The 20,879-nt window shown below is 47.8% G+C and overlaps 1 protein-coding gene across 1 annotated transcript in view; it reads right to left on the bottom strand.

Moving 5' to 3' along the window:
• LOC136631954 (uncharacterized) overlaps positions 1-20,879 on the bottom strand; it is a 134,695-nt gene that overhangs the window by 21,318 nt on the left and 92,498 nt on the right. The gene's annotated exons all lie outside the window — the stretch shown is intronic.

Below are 20,879 nucleotides of genomic sequence, written 5' to 3'. Positions count from 1 at the left end.
TGCCCGTTCACCGCCTCCGGTTTGCACCACTGCCTCTCCCCCTGTGCCCCAACCTGCCACTGAGATCCAACCCCCCTCTGAGGACACAGGCAGTACCGTCTCCTGGCCTGCACCCACACCCTCACCTCCGCTGTCCTCAGCCCCATCCAGCAATGTCTCTCAGCGTAGCGTCCAGACGTCGCTAGCGCCACAGTTTGAGCGCAAGCGCAAGTACGACGCCACGCACCCGCACGCTCAAGCGTTAAACGTGCACATTGCAAAATTGATCAGCCTAGAGATGCTGCTGTATAGGCTTGTGGAAACGGAGGCTTTCAAAAGCATGATGGCGGCGGCGGCCCCGCGCTACTCGGTTCCCAGTCACCACTACTTTTCCCGATGTGCCGTCCCAGCCCTGCACGACCACGTCTCCCGCAACATTGTACGCGCCCTCACCAACGCGGTTACTGCCAAGGTCCACTTAACAACAGACACGTGGACAAGCACAGTCGGGCAGGGCCACTATATCTCCCTGACGGCACATTGGGTGAATTTAGTGGAGGCTGGGACAGAGACAGAGCCTGGGACCGCTCACGTCCTACCCACCCCCCGAATTGCGTGCCCCAGCTCGGTGGTGGTATCTGCGGGGGTGTATGCTTCCTCCACTAAACCCTCCTCCTCCTCCTCCTACGCAACCTCTGTCTCGCAATCAAGATGTGTCAGCAGCAGCAGCACGTCGCCAGCAGTCGGTGTCACGCGGCGTGGCAGCACAGCGGTGGGCAAGCGTCAGCAGGCCGTGCTGAAACTACTCAGCTTAGGAGAGAAGAGCCACACGGCCCACGAACTGCTGCAGGGTCTGACAGAGCAGACCGACCGCTGGCTTGCGCCGCTGAGCCTCCAACCGGGCATGGTCGTGTGTGACAACGGCCGTAACCTGGTGGCGGCTCTGCAGCTCGGCAGCCTCACGCACGTGCCATGCCTGGCCCATGTCTTTAATTTGGTGGTTCAGCGCTTTCTGAAAAGCTACCCCCACTTGTCATACCTGCTCGGAAAGGTGCGCCAGCTCTGCGCACATTTCCGCAAATCCCACATGCACGCTGCCACCCTGCGGACCCTGCAACATCGGTTTAATCTGCCAGTGCACCGACTGCTGTGCGACGTGCCCACACAGTGGAACTCTACACTCCACATGTTGGCCAGACTCTATGAGCAGCGTAGAGCTATAGTGGAATACCAACTCCAACTTGCGCGGCGCAGTGGGAGTCAGCCTCCTCAATTATTTACAGAAGAGTGGGCCTGGTTGGCAGCCATCTGCCAGGTCCTTGGAAAATTTGAGGAGTCTACCCAGATGGTGAGCGGGGATGCTGCAATCATTAGCGTCACCATTCCTCTGCTATGCCTCTTGAGAAGTACCCTGCAAAGCATAAAGGCAGACGCTTTGGAATCAGAAATGGAGGCGGGGGAAGACAGTATGTCGCTGGATAGTCAGAGCAACCTCATGTCTATATCTCAGCGCGAGGAGGAGGGGGAGGAGCATGAGGAGGAGGGATAAGAGACAGCTTGGCCCACTGCTGAGGGGACAGATGCTGCTTGCCTGTCATTCTTTCAGCGTGTATGGCCAGAGGAGGAGGAGTAGGGGGAAGAGACAGCTTGGCCCACTGCTGAGGGGACAGATGCAGCTTGCCTGTCATCCTTTCAGCGTGTATGGCCAGAGGAGGAGGAGGAGGAGGAGGAGGAGGAGGATCCTGAAAGTGATCTTCCGAGTGAGGACAGCCATGTGTTGCGTACAGGTACCCTGGCACACCTGGCTGACTTCATGTTAGGATGCCTTTCTCGTGACCCTCGCGTTACACGCATTCTGGCCACTATGGATTACTGGGTGTACACACTGCTCGATCCACGGTATAAGGAGAGCCTTTGCACTCTCATTCCCGAAGAGGAAAGGGGTTCCAGAATGATGCTATATCACAGGGCGCTGGTGGACAAACTGATGGTAAACTTCCCATCCGACAGCGCTAGTGGCCGAAGGCGCATTTCCGCGGACCAGGTAGCAGGGGAGGCGCAGAGATCCGGCAGCATGTACAGCGCAGGCAGGGGAACACTCTCTAAGGCCTTTGACAGCTTTATGGCTCCCCAGCAAGACTGTGTCACCGGTCCCCAGTCAAGGCTGAGTTGGCGGGAGCACTGTAAAAGGATGGTGAGGGAGTACGTAGCCGATTGCAGCACCGTCCTCGGTGACGCCTCTGCCCCCTACAACTACTGGGTGTTGAAGCTGGACACGTGGCCTGAACTCGCGCTGTATGCCCTGGAGGTGCTTGCTTGTCCTGCGGCTAGCGTCTTGTCAGAGAGTGTGTTTAGTGTGGCTGGGGGAATCATCACGGATAAGCGTACCCACCTGTCAACCGACAGTGCTGACAGGCTTACACTCATCAAGATGAACAAAGCCTGGATTTCCCCAGACTTCTCTTCTCCACCAGCGGACAGCAGCGATACCTAAGCAATACGTAGGCTGCACCCGCGGATGGAAGCATCGTTCTCTATCACCATCCAAAACGGGGACCTTTTTGCTTCATCTATCTGTGTATAATATTCCTCCTCCTCCTCCTGCTCCTCCTCCTGAAACCTCACATAATCACGCCGAACGGGCAATTTTTCTTAGGCCCACAAGGCTCAGTCATATAATTTTTCTAAACAATTTTTATACGTTTCAATGCTCATTAAAGCATTGAAACTTTCACCTGAACCAATTTTTATTTTAACTGGGCTGCCTCCTGGCCTAGTTACAAATTAAGCCACATTAACCAAAGTGATTAATGGGTTTCACCTGCCCTCTTGGTTGGGCATGGGCAATTTTTCAGAGGTACATTAGTACTGTTGATACATCAATTTTTGTGGGCCCTCGCCTACAGTGTAATCAAATTAATTTTTAGCCCACCTGCATTACAGCTGACGTTACATCAGCTGTGTTGGGCACTGCAATGGGATATATATGTATGTATCGCCGCTGGCTTCCTGGCACCCACCCATGCTGTGGGTCCACAGGGAGTTGTAAATGCATCTGTGTCCACTTCTAAAGAACCCCAGTCTGACTGGGGCATGCAGTGTGGGCCGAAGCCCACCTGCATTAAGCACGACATTACTACCTCAGCTGTGTTGGGCAATGCAATGGGATATTTTTATGTACCGCCGGTGGGTTCCAGGGAGCCACCCATGCTGTGGGTGCACACGGAATTCCCATTGCGGAGTTGTACCTGCTTGTGACTATATATAAAAAAACGCGGTCTGACTGGGGCATGCAGACACCTTGACAGAATGAATAGTGTGTGGCACATAGGTTCCCCATTGCTATGCCCACGTGTGCAGCTCCAGATGGAGGTGGCACAGGATTGGATTTCTCATTGCTTCTGTACAGCATTGTGGGCTATCGCCCCGCCACTTTTAAAGAGGGTCGCTGCCTAGCCGTGCCAACCCTCTGCAGTGTGTGCCTGCTTTTCCTGTGGCAGACGCACTTATAAATAGACATGAGGGTGGCGTGGCATGAGGGCAGCTGAAGGCTGGGCAGGGACAGTTTGGTGTGCGCTGTGGACACTGGGTCGTGGGGGGGGGGGATTTGGCAGCATGTAACCCAGGAGAAGTGGCAGCGGAGTGTCATGCAGGCAGTGATTGTGCTTTGTTGGAGGTAGTGTGGTTCTTAGCTAAGGTATGCATTGCTAATGAGGGCTTTTCAGATGTAAAAGTTGTTGGGGGGGGCACTCTTGCTGCTATTGTGGCTTAATAGTGGGACCTGTGAACTTGAGATGCAGCCCAACATGTAGCCCCTCGCCTGCCCTATCTGTTGCTGTGTCGTTCCCATCACTTTCTTGAATTGCCCCGATTTTCACAAATGAAAACCTTAGCGAGCATCGGCGATATACAAAAATGCTCGGGTCGCCCATTGACTTCAATGGGGTTTGTTACTCGAAACGAACCCTCGAGCATCGCGAAAAATTCGTCTCGAGCAACGAGCACCTGAGCATTTTGGTGCTCGCTCATCTCTAATCCTAACCCCTTTGTGATGTGGCCTATTTTGACTCTAAGGCTTTACAAAAGTCATATTTTTTTTAAATTTTCCTTCAACAAGTCCATTTGAGGACTTGTTTTTTTGCGTGGAAAGCTGTAGTTTTTATTGGTACTATATTTGGGCACATATAATGTGTTGTATAAGTTTTTTATTAATATTTTGCAGGGCAGGGTGGAAAAAAACATCAATTTTGCCATTGTTTTTGGTTACAGTGTTCATCATGCAGCATAAATGATATAATTCATTTTTTTGCAGGTTGGAGCAATTATTATAATACCAAAATTAATGTACCGTATATACCGGCGTATAAGACGACTTTTGAACCCCGAAAAATCTGCTCTGCAGTCGGGGGTCGTCTTATGCGCCGGTAATACAAAAAAAAAAAAAGTGTAAAAAAAAAAAATTTTATTACTCACCTCCCACGGCGTTCTGTCGCGCTCCGGCAGGATGTCGCTCGCTCCGGCAGGCTGTCGCTCGCTCCTCGTCCCCGGCGCAGCATAGCTTTCTGAATGCGGGGCTTGAAATCCCCGCTTCCAGAAAGCTAATACACACGCCGGCAGCCATGACATCATTGAATGGCTGTGATTGGCTAAAGCACACGTGGCTTCAGCCAATCACACTATTCAATGACATCATTGAATGGCTGTGATTGGCTGAAGGCGCACGTGTTAGCAATCACACCCATTCAATGATGTCATTGAATAGTGTGATTGGCTGAAGCCACGTGTGCTTTAGCCAATCACAGCCATTCAATGATGTCATGGCTGCCGGCGTGTGTATTAGCTTTCTGGAAGCGGGGATTTCAAGCCCCACATTCAGAAAGCTATGCTGCGGCGGGGACGAGGAGCGAGCGACAGCCTGCCGGAGCGAGCGACATCCTGCCGGAGCACGACAGAACGCCGTGGGAGGTGAGTAATAAAATTTTTTTTTTTTTCTCCACTGAATACCGGCGTATAAGGTGACAGTTGGGGGGTCGTCTTATACGCCCCGTCGCCTTATACGCCGGTATATACGGTACATATAGTTCTTATTGTTTTTTTCCACTTTTGCACAATAAAAACAATTTTTTGTTTTGCATCTATGCATTTAGAGACCCACAACTTTTTTATTTTTCCATTAACTAAGGGCATGCTTTTTGCATGATGAGCTATAGTTTTTATTGGTATCATTTGGGGGTATAAATTGTTGATTGAATGACTTTTATAGCATTTTTAGGAAGCATGAATAAAGAATAAAGTTTTTTTTTAAATCGAGTTTATCGTTAAGGGAAAAAAATGTGTTCAATTTATCGTTTGCGGTTGTTACGGATACTGCTAAACCAATCATGTGGCTTTTTGTTTTTTTAAACAAACCGAGGGAGATATTTTTTGCACTTTTTTTCTTAAATTTTTTTTTTTTTACATTTAATAAAATCCTATGTAACCCTACAGATAACACAGTGATAACTGAGTACAGATCAGAAAAAGCACAGTGGAGCTTTTTACTATAAAAGCATAAAAAAGGGATAATAGAAAAATAAAAGAAAAATTGCCAAAATACAATTGCCAAAAAAATATATACATATTTACAAAGTATTACAGAAATAAGAGGAAAGAAAATTACTCTGGCCGCATCCCCAATCACACATCACAAACTCCAACCTACTGAAAAAACATACATTTGTAACATAACACTTTCAAAACTGTCAACACCTACAAACATATTTGTAGACATACACTACCGTTCAAAAGTTTGGGGTCACATTGAAATGTCCTTATTTTTGAAGGAAAAGCACTGTACTTTTCAATGAAGATAACTTTAAACTAGTCCTAACTTTAAACAAATGCACTCTATACATTGCTAATGTGGTAAATGACTATTCTAGCTGCAAATGCCTGGTTTTTTGTGCAAAATCTACAAAGGTGAATAGAGGCCCATTTCCAGCAACTATCACTCCAGTGTTCTAATGGTACAATGTGTTTGCTCATTGGCTCAGAAGGCTAATTGATGATTAGAAAACCCTTGTGCAATCATTTTCACACATCTGAAAACAGTCTAGCTCGTTACAGAAGCTACAAAACTGACCTTCCTGTGAGCAGATTGAGTTTCTGGAGCATCACATTTGTGGGGTCAATTAAACGCTCAAAATGGCCAGAAAAAGAGAACTTTCATCTGAAACTCGACAGTCTATTCTTGTTCTTAGAAATGAAGGCTATTCCATGCGAGAAATTGCTAAGAAATTGAAGATTTCCTACAATGGTGTGTACTACTCCCTTCAGAGGACAGCACAAACAGGCTCTAACCAGAGTAGAAAAAGAAGTGGGAGGCCGCGTTGCACAACTAAGCAAGAAGATAAGCACATTAGAGTCTCTAGTTTGAGAAACAGACGCCTCACAGGTACCCAACTGGCATCTTCATTAAATAGTACCCGCAAAACACCAGTGTCAACATCTACAGTGAAGAGGCGGCTGCGGGATTTTGGGCTTCAGGGCAGAGTGGCAAAGAAAAAGCCATATCTGAGACTGGCCAATAAAAGAAAAAGATTAAGATGGGCAAAAGAACACAGACATTGGACAGAGGAAGACTGGAAAAAAGTGTTGTGGACGGATGAATCCAAGTTTGAGGTGTTTGGATCACAAAGAAGAACGTTTGTGAGACGCAGAACAAATGAAAAGATGCTGGAAGAATGCCTGACGCCATCTGTTAAGCATGGTGGAGGTAATGTGATGGTCTGGGGTTGCTTTGGTGCTGGTAAGGTGGGAGATTTGTACAGGGTAAAAGGGATTCTGAATAAGGAAGGCTATCACTCCATTTTGCAACGCCATGCCATACCCAGTGGGCAGCGCTTGATTGGAACCAATTTCATCCTACAACAGGACAATGACCCTAAACACACCTCCAAATTGTGCAAGAACTATTTACAGCAGAAGCAGGCAGCTGGTATTCTATCGGTAATGGAGTGGCCAGCGCAGTCACCAGATCTGAACCCCATTGAGCTGTTGTGGGAGCAGCTTGACCGTATGGTACGCCAGAAGTGCCCATCCAACCAATCCAACTTGTGGGTATGCTTCTAGAAGCGTGGGGTGCAATTTCTCAAGCTTACCTCAACAAATTAACAGCTAGAATGTCAAAGGTGTGCAATGCTGTAATTGCTGCAAAAGGAGGATTCTTTGACGAAAGCAAAGTTTGATGTAAAAACAATGTTATTTCAAATACAAATCATTATTTCTAACCTTGTCAATGTCTTGACTCTATTTTCTATTCATTTCACAACGCATGGTGGGGAATAAGTGTGACTTTTCATGGAAAACACAAAATTGTTTGGGTGACCCCAAACTTTTGAACGGTAGTGTACATCTATATATATAAAGACGAAAGCCCTCACTGACTCATTCACTGACTGACTGACTGACTGACTGACTGACTGACTGACTCACTCACTCACTCACTCACTCACTCACTCACTCACTGACTCGCCCAAAGTTCTCCAACTTCCCAATGTCGTAGAAACATGAAATTTGCCACAAGCATAGATTATCTCCAAAATAGGAAAAGTAATTGGGTCCCAACTCGACTATTGAATTCTAGCGCAAAAGAATTGGCGTCGAAATTTTGCGTACGGAATCTAAATCTCTCACTTCCCAATGTCATAGAAACTTAAAATTTGGCACGCGCATTGATTATGTCATAAATAGGAAAAGCTAATGGGTCCCAACTCGATTATTCAATTTTATGCGCAAAAGAATTAGTGTCCAAATTTTATGTACGGAATGTAATTTTCTCACTTTCCGGTGTCATAGAAACGTGAAATTTGGCACGAGCATTGATTATGTCATAAATAGAAAAAGCTAATGGGTCCCAACTCGATTATTCAATTCTATGCGCAAAAAAATTAGCGTCCAAATTTTACGTATGGAGTGCATTTTTTTTCACTTTCCAGTGTCATAGAAACGTGAAATTTGGCACGAGCATTGATTATGTCATAAATAGGAAAAACTAATGGGTCCCAGCTCAATTATTCAATTCTATGCGCAAAAGAATTAGCGTCCAAATTTTACATACGGATTGTAATTTTCTCACTTTCCGGTGTCCTAGAAACGGGAAATTTGGCAGGAGCATTAATTATGTCATAAATAGGAGAAGCTAATGGGTCCAAACTCGATTTTTCAATTCTATGCGCAAAAGAATTAGCGTCCAAATTTTACGTACGGAATGTAATTTTCTCACTTTCCAGTGTCATAGAAACGTGAAATTTGTCACGAGCATTGAGTATGTCATAAATAGGAAAAGGTAATGGGTCCCAACTCGATTTTTCAATTCTATGCGCAAAAAAATTAGCGTCCATATTTTACGTATGAAATCTAATTATCTCACTTCCTGATGTCATTTTATATAAAGGAAACATCGCATGGTTACCTCCACGTGGTGTTTCCTAGGTAACGCAGAGAACTATGCAAAATGGTGAACATATGTTTTTCCGGTATCTCTAAAGTAACCACGACTTCATAAGGTTTTCCGTGTGAACACCAGATAAACACCAGTACCAAATTAACGCGGGCAAAGCCGGGTATATCAGCTAGTATAAAATAAAATATAAATACAGATTTTTTTTAAGCTATACACATGCCCACAACAAATAATTCTGATGTTAAGCCATCTAGATCTGGTGATTTTTTTTTTTTGGCCCTGGGCCCATCAATCACCAGTATAACTTCCTCTTCTGTAATTGCTTCTGTCAAAACGTCAAGAGAGGGGTTTTCTCCTGGTTCAGGAATTGTTTCTTTTCCAATTAAGTTCCCTCCTACCCAAGAGATGTGAGTAGAAGGACCTAACGACCTCTAGGATCCCTGATATAGACTTTTTTCGAGTAGCCTGTACTGTCTAATAGACCTGTGACCAATTTACAACTCACTGACATCTTACAGTTCTTGTGGGGCTTGGGTGAGTGGTACTTCCCTAAATCTCTTTCAAAAACTATAGCTGTGTGTCCATCATACTGACATCTCATGAGCAAGGATTTCACACTTCAGACCTCCTCACTGCTACCCCCAGTGAAGAGTAAATGCTCAAATTTCCTCCTCAGGCTCTGATGCATAGGCCTCTGAGGTTGGAGAGCTGTTGAGAGAACCTTCTCATCCAATAGCCCAATAGTGGTTCCTGGCTCTGTAGAAAATCCTCAAAGGACTGTCTTATTTTTACTTCTTCCAGGAATGATTAATTTAATTTCCATAAACCTTTGCCCATCCAAGGGGTTTATGTAACATTCTCTCTATCTTTCTCATCCACATCACTATCCCTTGGGATCTCAACAGTGGGGTGCACCACACCACCAGGGGCAATCTCAGATTTTTGGAGTTTACTCCTTCCCCCAGTAGTTTGGTGCCCCTTCTGCCCAGGCTGGCCAGGCACTCCACTGAGACCAGGTATCTCTTCCTCCTCCTCATCCCCACTAGCCTTGCACCCAGACAGACAGGCCTGCTGACCCTTCAACTGAGCTCGGCTGATGTTGACAAAACAGAAGGGACAGTGACTGAATGGGTTCCCCCAAAGCTCCATTCAGGTTACACCAAATATCTTTACAGGATGAGAGTGGATGATCTCTCATCCTGTGAAGTGCGCACCAGTATTTCACACAGCGCACACACCAATGCCTTGCACCGTGCACCAAAATGTGTGGGATCACCATACTTGTGGCAGACTTTTGGCTGTCCCTGAGAGAAAAACAGGATCCTGTTTCTTCCCAGGAATGCAAAAGATGGGACGTGGGCAGCAGAATTACCTGCACGTTTCCACTTCACCATGAAAGACCATGTGCCTGACCAGGCGCCTGTGTGCATCCCTGTTTTTCTGGTGAGGATAGAGTACATCCACATAACTACTCATTTAGGTCATGATGCCAACATAAGAGAGAGATTTATTACTAGTCAAAATAGTCACTCTCTTAGTGTCCTTCTGGTGGGAAATTGCTTGAACCACAACATCCCGCCACTCGGATTCTGTCTGATCCAGAAAGAGCTTGAGCTCTTTGTACTTTGACCAGAAGAGCTTGAGCTCCTCCAGTATCACGAAGCTGACACCAAACAAGAAGGTCCTGAAGGGCAAAAATGTCACTCATCCTGAATTTCATCACGAGGAGAAGCTCCACCACCCCAGCATGGCTAGGTCAGACACCACTGCATCCCTTTTGGAGATGGACCACATTCCTTCCCTCCCTGCTCAGCTGTAGGAAGTGAGAATGCTTCTTCTGACTTTGCTCTTGGAGGCCCCTGTGCCAAACCTATCTATCCAAAAAGACAGGTTGTGTTTTTAACCCTCTATAGTAACCAACCTCTCTTTAAGGTGGAGAAGAAAAGATGATGTGACATGTGGTTCCTGAAACTAGGAGGTGAAGTCCCCCCTTATGCATAGCTCCAAAGAGAAGGGGGGACAGTTGGACCATGGCCCCCATCCCTCCCCAAATCATCAGACACAACACCAGACACAATCCCACCAGACACTCCTACCTCAGTTGTTACTCTTGTACATTCACTACCTTTACCTTTTTCTTGCCCAGATACTCCTCCAGCAGCAGGCACCCCAACATTTATTACTGTATTATTCTTTCATTTTAAAACACCCCCAGACTTTCCTTCATGCACACCATTCGCTATAATGCTCCTTCCTTCAACCCTTTCACATACCTTCATGTTTTCCATATTCTCATGCTCATCATTCTCACCCCTCTCTGTGACCAGACCAGTAACAACTTTCCTCTTAGGAGGGGGAGTAAGAGGAATTTGGTGACTCGAATGGCCCCCAGCAGCTCCCACCATGCCTTCAGGGGAGCAACCCAGGGCTGGCTTCTTAAATATAGCCTCCTCCAAGCCACCAGCTCACCCCTTCTCTAGTAATGGGGGGAACAGGACCTCCAGCCATGCTTACAGGAAAGCCTTTCGCCATGCTCCCCTCCACCATACCCACCGTAAACCCACTAAAAGAACTCCAGCAGGAAGTTTCATGAAAACGCTGATGAGAAACCAACCCTCCAGGCACACCCACGGCATGGCCTTCAGCCCTATTCTCTGTTAGCATATTTGCCGTGGACCCACCCAACAACCCACTTTCTTTGGGACCACCGCAGGGCCCTTTTGGGCGCCACCCAATGCCAGATGACCCACCAACTTCCTGAGATGCTTGGGATAACCCAATGCCAGGCAACCCCCTTTTTCCACCGCAGGGCCATTCTTGAGGCCACCCAACACCGGATGACCCCCCCCCCCCCCACCACCACCACCTTTTACGCCACCTCCATTGAACTTTTGGGATCACCCGATGCCCGGCAACCCCCCTTACGAGGCCTACCACAGGGCCCTTCTGATTGTCACTAGATGCCGTGTGACCCCACACACTTTTTCCACAGCCCTTTTTAATATTTTTATTGGTTTAACCAATGACAGATGACCCCCATACTTAATGATCTTGCTGTCAGACACCACTAGTTTCTGCTCATTATCACTCCTGTTATTACAAACCGGGCGGTTGTTTGGGTCAGAATGCATAGCACTCTCCCCCTTCCTGTGCACTGAACCCACATTAAGGTCTAGGCTGGGTTGGACAAGGGGGCCCCCTTATAGTTACCTCACTTTCCTGGTTCAGAAGCCTGCCCTGGAAGGTTGACATACCTGTACTCCACCTGGGGGATCTTTTTTTCACTTTTCTTCTATTTAGCCCGGGGGTCCCATTCTAGGTGGTCTTTCACAAAGCCAAGACCCTCCAGGCATACAGTCAATTCCATGTGCTTTGTGTACGCCACTACCCTTCCTCCTGGGCTGCTGTCCTTGCCCTCTTCTGAACTTGAAATGGCAATAACTTACCCAGCTGGAAATCTATCTGCACAGGAATTGCTGACTATTCGCTGTCGGTAGTTCTCTGGCAGAGGCCTGCTCCATGTTGGACACTGGGTCCTTCATATCATCACAGACCAAAGCCAGACCCAGCTGAGACCCTTCCAACCGATCATCTTTCGGAGGATCTCTCCCTTTAATACCTGGACGGCCCAGTTGTATTGGGCCTTCCTGGGCCCACCTGAGCCTTGACCCAACTGGGTATCCACCAGAAGGCCTGGCTCTATAAGGGCCTTTGCTGGAACCTCTTGCAACCAAGGTCCCCGAGGGCCACCATCCCTCACCCTGGTTAGCCTGGGTGGTCTCTAGGAGCAATGCAGTAGACACATCACTGCATCTCCAGCTAGATCTCCTCAGTCCCTCCTGGAAAGCTGGTTGCAATACATCCCCACCCTCTGCGGGGCTGCTCCGGAGAGTGGGGGGAGTGAACCTCTCTCTAACCATAGCCCAGGACTTCACCCCTTGGGTAGGGGAGAGCAAAAGTTCCTAGGCCCTGGAAGTTATACAGGGAGGATGGAAGCTGCCCGCAACACCATAGATAACACAGTGATAACTAAGTACAGATACTGTAGTAGATGTCACCTGCAGTCTTATGTAACCCCACCAGATAACACAGTGATAACTGAGTACAGATAATGTGGTAGATGTCACCTGCAGTCCTATGTAACCCCACAGATATCACTGTGATAACTGAGTACAGATAATATAGTATATGTCACCTGCAGTCTTATGTAACAGTACACATAACTAGTCCCTGACTTGTGTAAAGAAATATTGAGCTCACATAACCCATACTGCACCTGCATTGTCGTTCTTGGAGTTTTTGAAGGCTCCTCAGTGGTGTCTGTGTTTGTCCTTGCTGGTTATGCAGGTTTTATATCATCCTGGTGAGGTGTGTTATAAGTTACTGATTAATATCTTGCTGCCAGAATAAACTTCCCAAGAATATTTCCCAGATAAAGCTTTTTTATAGACTGCAGCGCCCCATAGACCTTGGATAGCTTTCACTTCTGGTGAACAAAAACATTTTTGCACTTTTGACATGTAGAGATAAATCCTAAATTAGAAAACAATAAAATCCTACTGCCCTGGGTACAGAGCTGAGTGTTCCTTCAGAACGCTGTCATTAGAGATGAGCGAGTATACTCGCTAAGGCACATTACTCGAGCGAGTAGTGCCTTAGCCGAGTATCTCCCCGCTTGTCTCTAAAGATTCGGGGTCCGGCGCGGGTGAGAGGTGAGTTGCGACGGGGAGCAGGGGGAAGCGGGGGGGGAGAGAGGAAGAGAGAGATCTCCCCTCCGTTTCTCCCCGCTCTCCCCCGCCGCTCCCCGCCCCCCAAATCTTTAGAGATGAGCGGGAAGATACCTGGCTAAGGCACTACTCGCTCGAATAATGTGCCTTAGCGAGTATACTCGCTCATCTCTAGCGGTCATCCATAAAACCTTAAAGGGGTTGTCCCGCACCGAAACGGCGTTTTTTTGTTTTTTTTTTCAATAGGCCCCCCGTTCGGCGTGAGACAAACACAAGGGATGGGTTAAAAAAAAGAAACAGTTTAGTACTTACCCGAATCCCCGCTCTGCGGCGACTTCTTACTTACCTTACCAAGATGGCCGCCGGGATCTTCACCCACGATGCACCGCGGGTCTTCTCCCATGGTGCACCGTGGGCTCTGTGCGGTCCATTGCCGATTCCAGCCTCCTGATTGGCTGGAATCGGCACACGTGACGGGGCGGAGCTACGAGGACCAGCTTTCCGGCACGAGCGGCCCCATTCACCACGGAGAAGACCGGACTGCGCAAGCGCATCTAATCGGGCGATTAGACGCTGAAATTAGACGGCACCATGGCGACGGGAACGCTAGCAATGGAACAGGTAAGTGAATAACTTCTGTATGGCTCATAATTAATGCACGATGTACATTACAAAGTGCATTAATATGGCCATACAGAAGTGTATAACCCCACTTTCTTTCGCGGGACAACCCCTTTAATGATGGTTTGCTTGAGATCCAATTCCTCTGTGCTGCTTACAGTATCTACGCTGTCAAAGTGTGTCCATTGTCTTATCTACAGGCAGCAGGGGAAGTTATATAGAGCAGGAAGCAGATTACTAATTGAAAGATGACACATACAGTATATCTTCTTGAAGCAGATACCTAACCCGTTGTCAGAATGCCCCTCAGCACCAAATACCTTCATGCAATTTTGCATCAAAGTGTAATTTTTCCATTGTATTACATTATACTGTGTTCTAATAGGCAGCCTATCAAGTCACACCACAGGCATGGCTTCATAAGCAATCAGAATTGACAGTGGCATTTAAAGGGTAAAGAGCCACAATTAGCATGAGCAACTGTTGCGGATAAGTGTCAGCTGTAAGAGATGGGTAACACCCGCAGTGTATGGAATAGGAGCGACCGCAGATCTTGCTCCATACAGACCGCAAACCTCCATAATGTACAGCATTAAAGGGGTTGTCCCGCGCTGAAACTGGTTTTTTTTTTTATTCAATAGGCCCCCCGTTCGGCGCGAGACAAACCCAATGCATGTGTTAAAAAAAAAAAAGTTTAGTACTTACCCGAATCCCCGCGCTGCGGCGACTTCTTCCTTACCTTAGCAAGATGGCCGCCGGGATCTTCACCCACGATGCACCGAGGGTCTTCTCCCATGGTGCACCGTGGGTTCTGTGCGGTCCATTGCCGATTCCAGCCTCCTGATTGGCTGGAATTGGCACACATGACGGGGCGGAGCTACGCGATGATGCGTAGAAGGGGACGGAGCCAGAACTCCACTCGTGCCGAGACCCAAGAGAAGGGAGAAGACCCTTCTGCGCAAGCGCGTCTAATCGGGAGATTAGACGCTGAAATTAGACGGCACCATGGAGACGGGGACGCCAGCAACGGAGCAGGTAAGTGAATAACTTCTGTATGGCTCGTATTTAATGCACGATGTATATTACAAAGTGCATTAATATGGCCATACAGAAGTGCTTACCCCCACTTGCTTTCTCGGGACAACCCCTTTAAGGGGTTAATGATTCCATTCCCCATTCCTGGTTGTAGCTAAATAGCAACAAGAAGAGTCAGTATATACATTCAGCAGTTTACAGTTAGTGATCACAATTATCAGCAGCGCACTTCAATTCATGAGTTAATGAGGTTTCAGGAATAAGTAGTAGCTCTGAAAATAACAATAGAAGTGTTTGAAAACTTGGCTGCTATTAGTGGATATAAACACCTTAAGCAAAATTACGGTAAATCTCTGCCCGAGACCCAGTAATTTCCCTGTACTGTCCCTATGTGCACGAACCAACACGTTTACTTGTGTCCAACTGATACATTTGATATGGCTGGCAGGCTTGCTTACTTTCTGACACTCTCTAATCATGTACACACACATTGGTGAGACATCCTCACATCTCTGAGGCACAAAACCCTTACATGGTCTGATGCCATAGCCACACAATGCAATTCTCTCTTGATATCCTGGGGGTAGCTTCCCTACTGGACTCTGGGGTGCACACACAGCCTGGTAATGATATCTCTACACCAAATAAAGAACTTTGAAGACAGTGTTCCTCTGGAGCTTGCCTTGTTCTGGCAGGCCGGCAGAAGCTCACTCTTCATCTCATGCTATATCCTATAGGTATTATTGTATCTTGTCACCACCGGAAGCTAAGGGTTTGACAGGGCTTGGATGGAGGAATGCTTCTGTCACGCCTCTAGTTCCCAATTGGCTAAATTCAGTAAGGTCTTAGCAGCAGCGTGTGTATTGATTTTTGCCTGCCCCGTTAGGCTTAGAATATTAGCTGCAAATGCTTCCATGTTAGAGCGGTAACATGGAAGCATTTACAGCAAATAATCCAAGCCTAACAGAAAAACGAATCTCTAATCCTAACCCTCCATGGCAGGGAAAAATCAATACAGAGATTGCCCAGGCAACATACACCTCGCCGCCACTAGCAACAGTGTCCTCACCCATGCTGTGCCTGTCAGCCATGTGCGCCCTGCTTCTTTCTATGGCTGGACTTACACTACTGCCGGCAAAGTGCTCCGCTGATCAGAATGGGCCACACCGCCAATCAGCAGCGCTGACATGTGCTGACCGGTGGCTCCCAGCATCCTCCACGGCGGGGCAGGTCAGGGGAATGGAGGTGGGAGAAGACAGGCAGCAGGGAGAGTCGCAGCGGGGCTGCTAAAAAGGAGCAGAGGCGATCACCTTCCTCCACACCAGGGACTGTCACAGAGGGCCCACTAAAGGGGAGCGCAGGTGTGACTCTACAGCAGCCAGGAAGAATGATAGTAGCCCCAATATGGGGACATGGTAAAGGGCTAAAGGGGAGCACAGGTGTGACACTACAGCCACCGGGGAGACTGACAGCCAACCTGGTAAGGGGACATGGTAAGGGAGGCCGCCAGCGCCTACAGTCACAGCGGGAACAGGAGCAGACCTGGTACACTCACATCAGGAGACCGCAGTGCTGAGTGGCAGGACCTGTGAGCCCGAGGAAGGGAAGATATCTGTGCAGCCAATTTTAAACAGGGGGTGTCAACACCCTTTCAAGCACTCTGTATCTTTTCTCCACCACTACTTCGAGTGGTGACAAACACACATTTTTTTATCAGTTTAGGTGCATGATCTCTCGGGTCTGCTGTGCAACTGTTTTTGGTATCACAGTATCTCACAAAAAGGTTCGTGGCAGCATCCAGGGCGTAATGCAAAAATAAATAATTTATTCCTCCAAGAACATGCTACGTTTCGACCCTCATGGGGTCTTTCTCAAGCATAGGCTGCCACGAACCTTTTTGTGAGATACTGTGATACACTTTGGGGGGTCTTCTGAGGCTCTGACCCCCACATTGCTGGCGTGCACCCGTTGGACTTATTAGTCCCCTTTTCGGTTTGGTTTGAAGAACCCTGAGGTGTGCTGCGAGTTAAACCCGTGTGGATTGCAACTGTTTTTGGTACACAGCAGGCTGGACTCCTTCACCAACAGGAGTCCCTGCATGGAAGTGGAGCCTCACAGTGGCAGAGAGTCACTTGATACAGCAGCTTTAAGCTATTTCACTGTAGGAGGAGGCACACCTCCTGCACATTAATAAGGTATACAAACATGACAGGCCAAATGATACGTGTAGTACACCATTGCTTTCAACCTATTAAGGGCCCCCACCCACTGGCGTTTTTTTCTCCACTGCGATGCGATTCTAAAGTTAAAGTCTCGCATCGCAGTGCGAGAAAAACGCAGGCAGATATCCCAAAATCGCTGGGATATCGCTGCGACATCGCCAGTCTTTTCAATGGGGCCAGCGGCAGCAGCGCTAGCCCCATTGAAAAGATATGGAGAATGCTGCGGACTTCTGCCACAGCTGTCACAGCTGTGGCAGGAGTTTCCTTCATCCCCGCGGGGACTGTGGCAGAGGTCAGCGGCATGCTATCTCATTGCTTTCAATGGGATCGGCAGCAGTGGTTTCTGACAAGCCCTGCAGAATAATTATCGGAGAAGGGCTTGAAATATAAGCCCTTCCCCGATAACCATAAAAAAGTGGTTAAAAAATAATAAAAAAGTTACTCACCTCTCCTGCTGTCAGCCGCGTCCTCCGGCTGGCTCCCCAGCACTGCTACTGAGCTCTTTCAGCAGACGGCGATTTAAAAATCCCCGCCTACTTAAAGGGCTGTGCAGATTAGCTGAGGGCTCAGCCAATAGCAGCTACTGCTTAGCTATTGGCTGAGCGCTCAGCCAATGACAGATAGCTCTTAGCTATTCAAAATAGAAACAGACGCAGTAATCCATGCATAAAGGGTGTCCCGGAATCGTGGGCGACAGAATCACTGATAAAAGTAGCAAAATAAATATTTGCTCTCTTGTTGGGGTCTGATAGGGCTGCCATCATCTCTATAGAACGTATCCATAGAGCTCTCAGAACATTACCACCTGCTTCTGAACGACCAAGAGACATATGCAAATTGTTCTCATTTCCAGTTGTGGCAGCCATTTTGAGGGTAGCAAGAAACCTTAAAGGGGTGGTCTCGCGAAACCAAGTGGGGGTATACACTTCCGTATGGCCATATTAATGCACTTTGTAATATACATCGTGCATTAAATATGAGCCATACAGAAGTTATTCACTTACCTGCTCCGTTGCTAGCGTCCTCGTCTCCATGGTTCCGTCTAAATTCGCTGGCAGCTTGCTTTTTTAGACGCGCTTGCGCAGTCCGGTCTTCTCCTTTCAGCACGAGCCGCTTCAGTGTGCTCCCCGCTACAGCTCTTCTGCGCATGCGCAGATGAGCTGTCACTGCTCGGGAGCGCGCTGAAGCGGCCATTCTGTACCTTCCTCTGTCAGAGGAAGGTGCAGAGCCGCCCAGCTGTCCTGCCGTCCAGGTAAGTGATGGGCCGGGGGGGGGGGCTGCCGCTGCGCCGGGGGGGGGCTGTCGTCGCTGTCGCTGCGATGGGGGGGGCTGCCGCTGCGATGGGGGGGCTGTCGCTAGGCCGGGGGGGGGCTGTCACTGCGATGGGGGGGCTGTCGCTAGGCCGGGGGGGGGGGGCTGTCGCTGCGATGGGGGGGCTGTCGCTAGGCCGGGGGAACTAGCGCTGGGCCAGGGGGGTAAGTGATGGGTCGGGGGTGATGTTCACTGACAGGTGAAGGCCCCGGAGCCTAGCGCTGGGCTCCGGAACCTAGCGCTGGGCTCCGGAACCTAGCGCTGGGCTCCGGGGCCTTCACCTGGGCTGAGGGTCTAGCGCTGGGGAGCCGGGAGCGTAGCGCTGGGGAGCCGGGGGCTAGCGCCGGTTACCTGCTGCCTGGCGGTGGGTGACTGGTCGGCGGCTGCGGGGCGTCTGGTCGGCGGCTGCGGGGCGTCTGGTCGGCGGCTGCAGGGCGTCCGGTTGCCATGGAGACACAGCTGGCAGCGTCTCGAGAGCGCGCACGTCGGGCTGCAGCGAGCGACGGGGAAAGAGCCGGCGGCCATCTTGGGGAAACTTTTATAAGTTGCTGAAACGCTGGAACGGTAAGTACAAACCAGCTAGGAAAGTCATTTACAGGGGTAATTAGTAATGTATGTTTAATTAGGGGGACTGGGCAAAAAAAAAAATCACTGCTTCCTCGAGACATCTCCTTTAAGGTTACGCTGCTACAAATTTTCCTGGATTTAGCACCCTCCACCCTGGCAAAGCGTTGTCTCTTACACCCATTATTAGATGCTTTAAGGGCCAAAGAAATTAAATATGCTTAGTTGTTCCCATTCGGACTAGGCATTAAACACAAAGGGCGGAAATTGAACATCCGTTCACTGGAGGATCTACAGAACTGCTGGCAGGATTTAGGTCTGGATCCGATTGATTTTCCCTGCTGGCTCCCTCTTCCAGACCTACCAAGTTTCTCTAGATTAGAGCCACCTGAAAAATGGCTTCTAGCAGGAAGCTCTATGTCGCCTAGAGGATAAAAGAAAAAAGCAAGAGAAGAGCTTGCAGGACACGATACCTGAATATGGACATAGGAATCTTAGGCTGTGACTCGCCTCTTGTTTTATCCCATGAGTAGTTTTTTGTTCTGATTTTAATTGACTGCTCTGTGGATCTGGGGTGAGCGTACATATCTGTTGTCTGTAACCTGCTATCAATTTTAGTAGTGGGTAAGGGTACGGTCTTACTGTCTCTGGCTTGTTATGGGAGGGCCGTCCACTCACCTCATTCAATGTAAAAGGCCTCAACTCACTGATAAAAAGACACAATATTGCTCTCCTCTTAAAAAGGTATGGCACAAAGATTTTTTTTTTTTTTTTTTACAGGGGACACACTTCAAAAAGAAAAAATGTCTCTCCTTAACGGGCAGACATTTTTTACAGGGTTTCCACAGCTCTTATCTCACTGGCTTCCAAATTGGTGTCAATCTTTTTCCACAAAACGATTAACCTCTCATGCCAATCTCAATATGATGATAAGAAAGGTAGAATCCATTTTTCAACCCTTTCCAATCCACTGTCTGACCTCTGAAGACATTTTGATTTAAGGCTGTATAGCTCCGATGTAGGAAGACGCCCGTCAGGGGCTCTTTTACTGTATATTGACAGCCTCTCTGCTGTCGAAGCCTATCCAACTTGTCACCTTATGCAGTACTGGCTTTAGCCAGCATATAGCACCGTTGTATAATGGCAGAAAAAGAGTAAGCCCCCTAGGAAAACCAGGATACAAATTGGACTGGAAAGAGTTAAAGGGTTTAGTCAACAATGTGAAATTAATCTTAGGGAACTTTTACGCTCCCAACGCTGACCAGGTCCCTTGGATAATCAAACAATTAGAGGTTCTCAAACACTTTGCGGAGGGACATATAATTCTCAGTGGGGGGACGCATAATTCTCAAGCTAAATATCACTCTACACCCTCCGATCGACTCCTCGGTGGGTCGCTCCCAGGTATCACAGGTCAGGCTGAAAAGGCTAAATCGCACTTTACAAGACTTGGGCATTATAGACGTATGACATTCTTTACACCTCTCTACAAAGGACTATACATTTTTTTCTCAGGTCCAATCCTCTTATCAGAGATTGGATTATATATTTGTCTCCTCTGGTCTCCTAGCATTTCTAGACAAAGCTGAAATAGACCTGATGACAGTTTCAGACCATGCTGCGGTGCATATAGATCTCAGACTGTTTTAAACGACGCCATGAGAGTGGAGATGGAGCTTAACCCCTTAGTGACGAAGCCTGTTTGCGCCTTAGTGACGGAGCCAAATTTTGGAAATCTGACAAGCATCGTTCAACATAGCATAACTTTGCAAAGGTTTTGCATATCCAAGTGATTTTTTTTGCCACATGTTGTACTTTATTTTGGTTGTAAAAATAAACCGATATAATTTGTGTATATTTATTAAAAGTACCAATATTGGAAAAATTTTGAAAAAATTGGAAAAATTTTGAAAAAATTGTCATTTTTTCACATTTTCAACTGTAATATCTCAAATATGTCCAAACATACTGTACAAA

The sequence above is a fragment of the Eleutherodactylus coqui genome, chromosome 6 (genome assembly GCF_035609145.1).
Source record: "Eleutherodactylus coqui strain aEleCoq1 chromosome 6, aEleCoq1.hap1, whole genome shotgun sequence".
In the NCBI taxonomy this organism is placed as follows: domain Eukaryota; kingdom Metazoa; phylum Chordata; class Amphibia; order Anura; family Eleutherodactylidae; genus Eleutherodactylus; species Eleutherodactylus coqui.
Note: the sequence above shows the minus strand (reverse complement) of the source record. Positions and strands in the feature narration are given on the sequence as shown.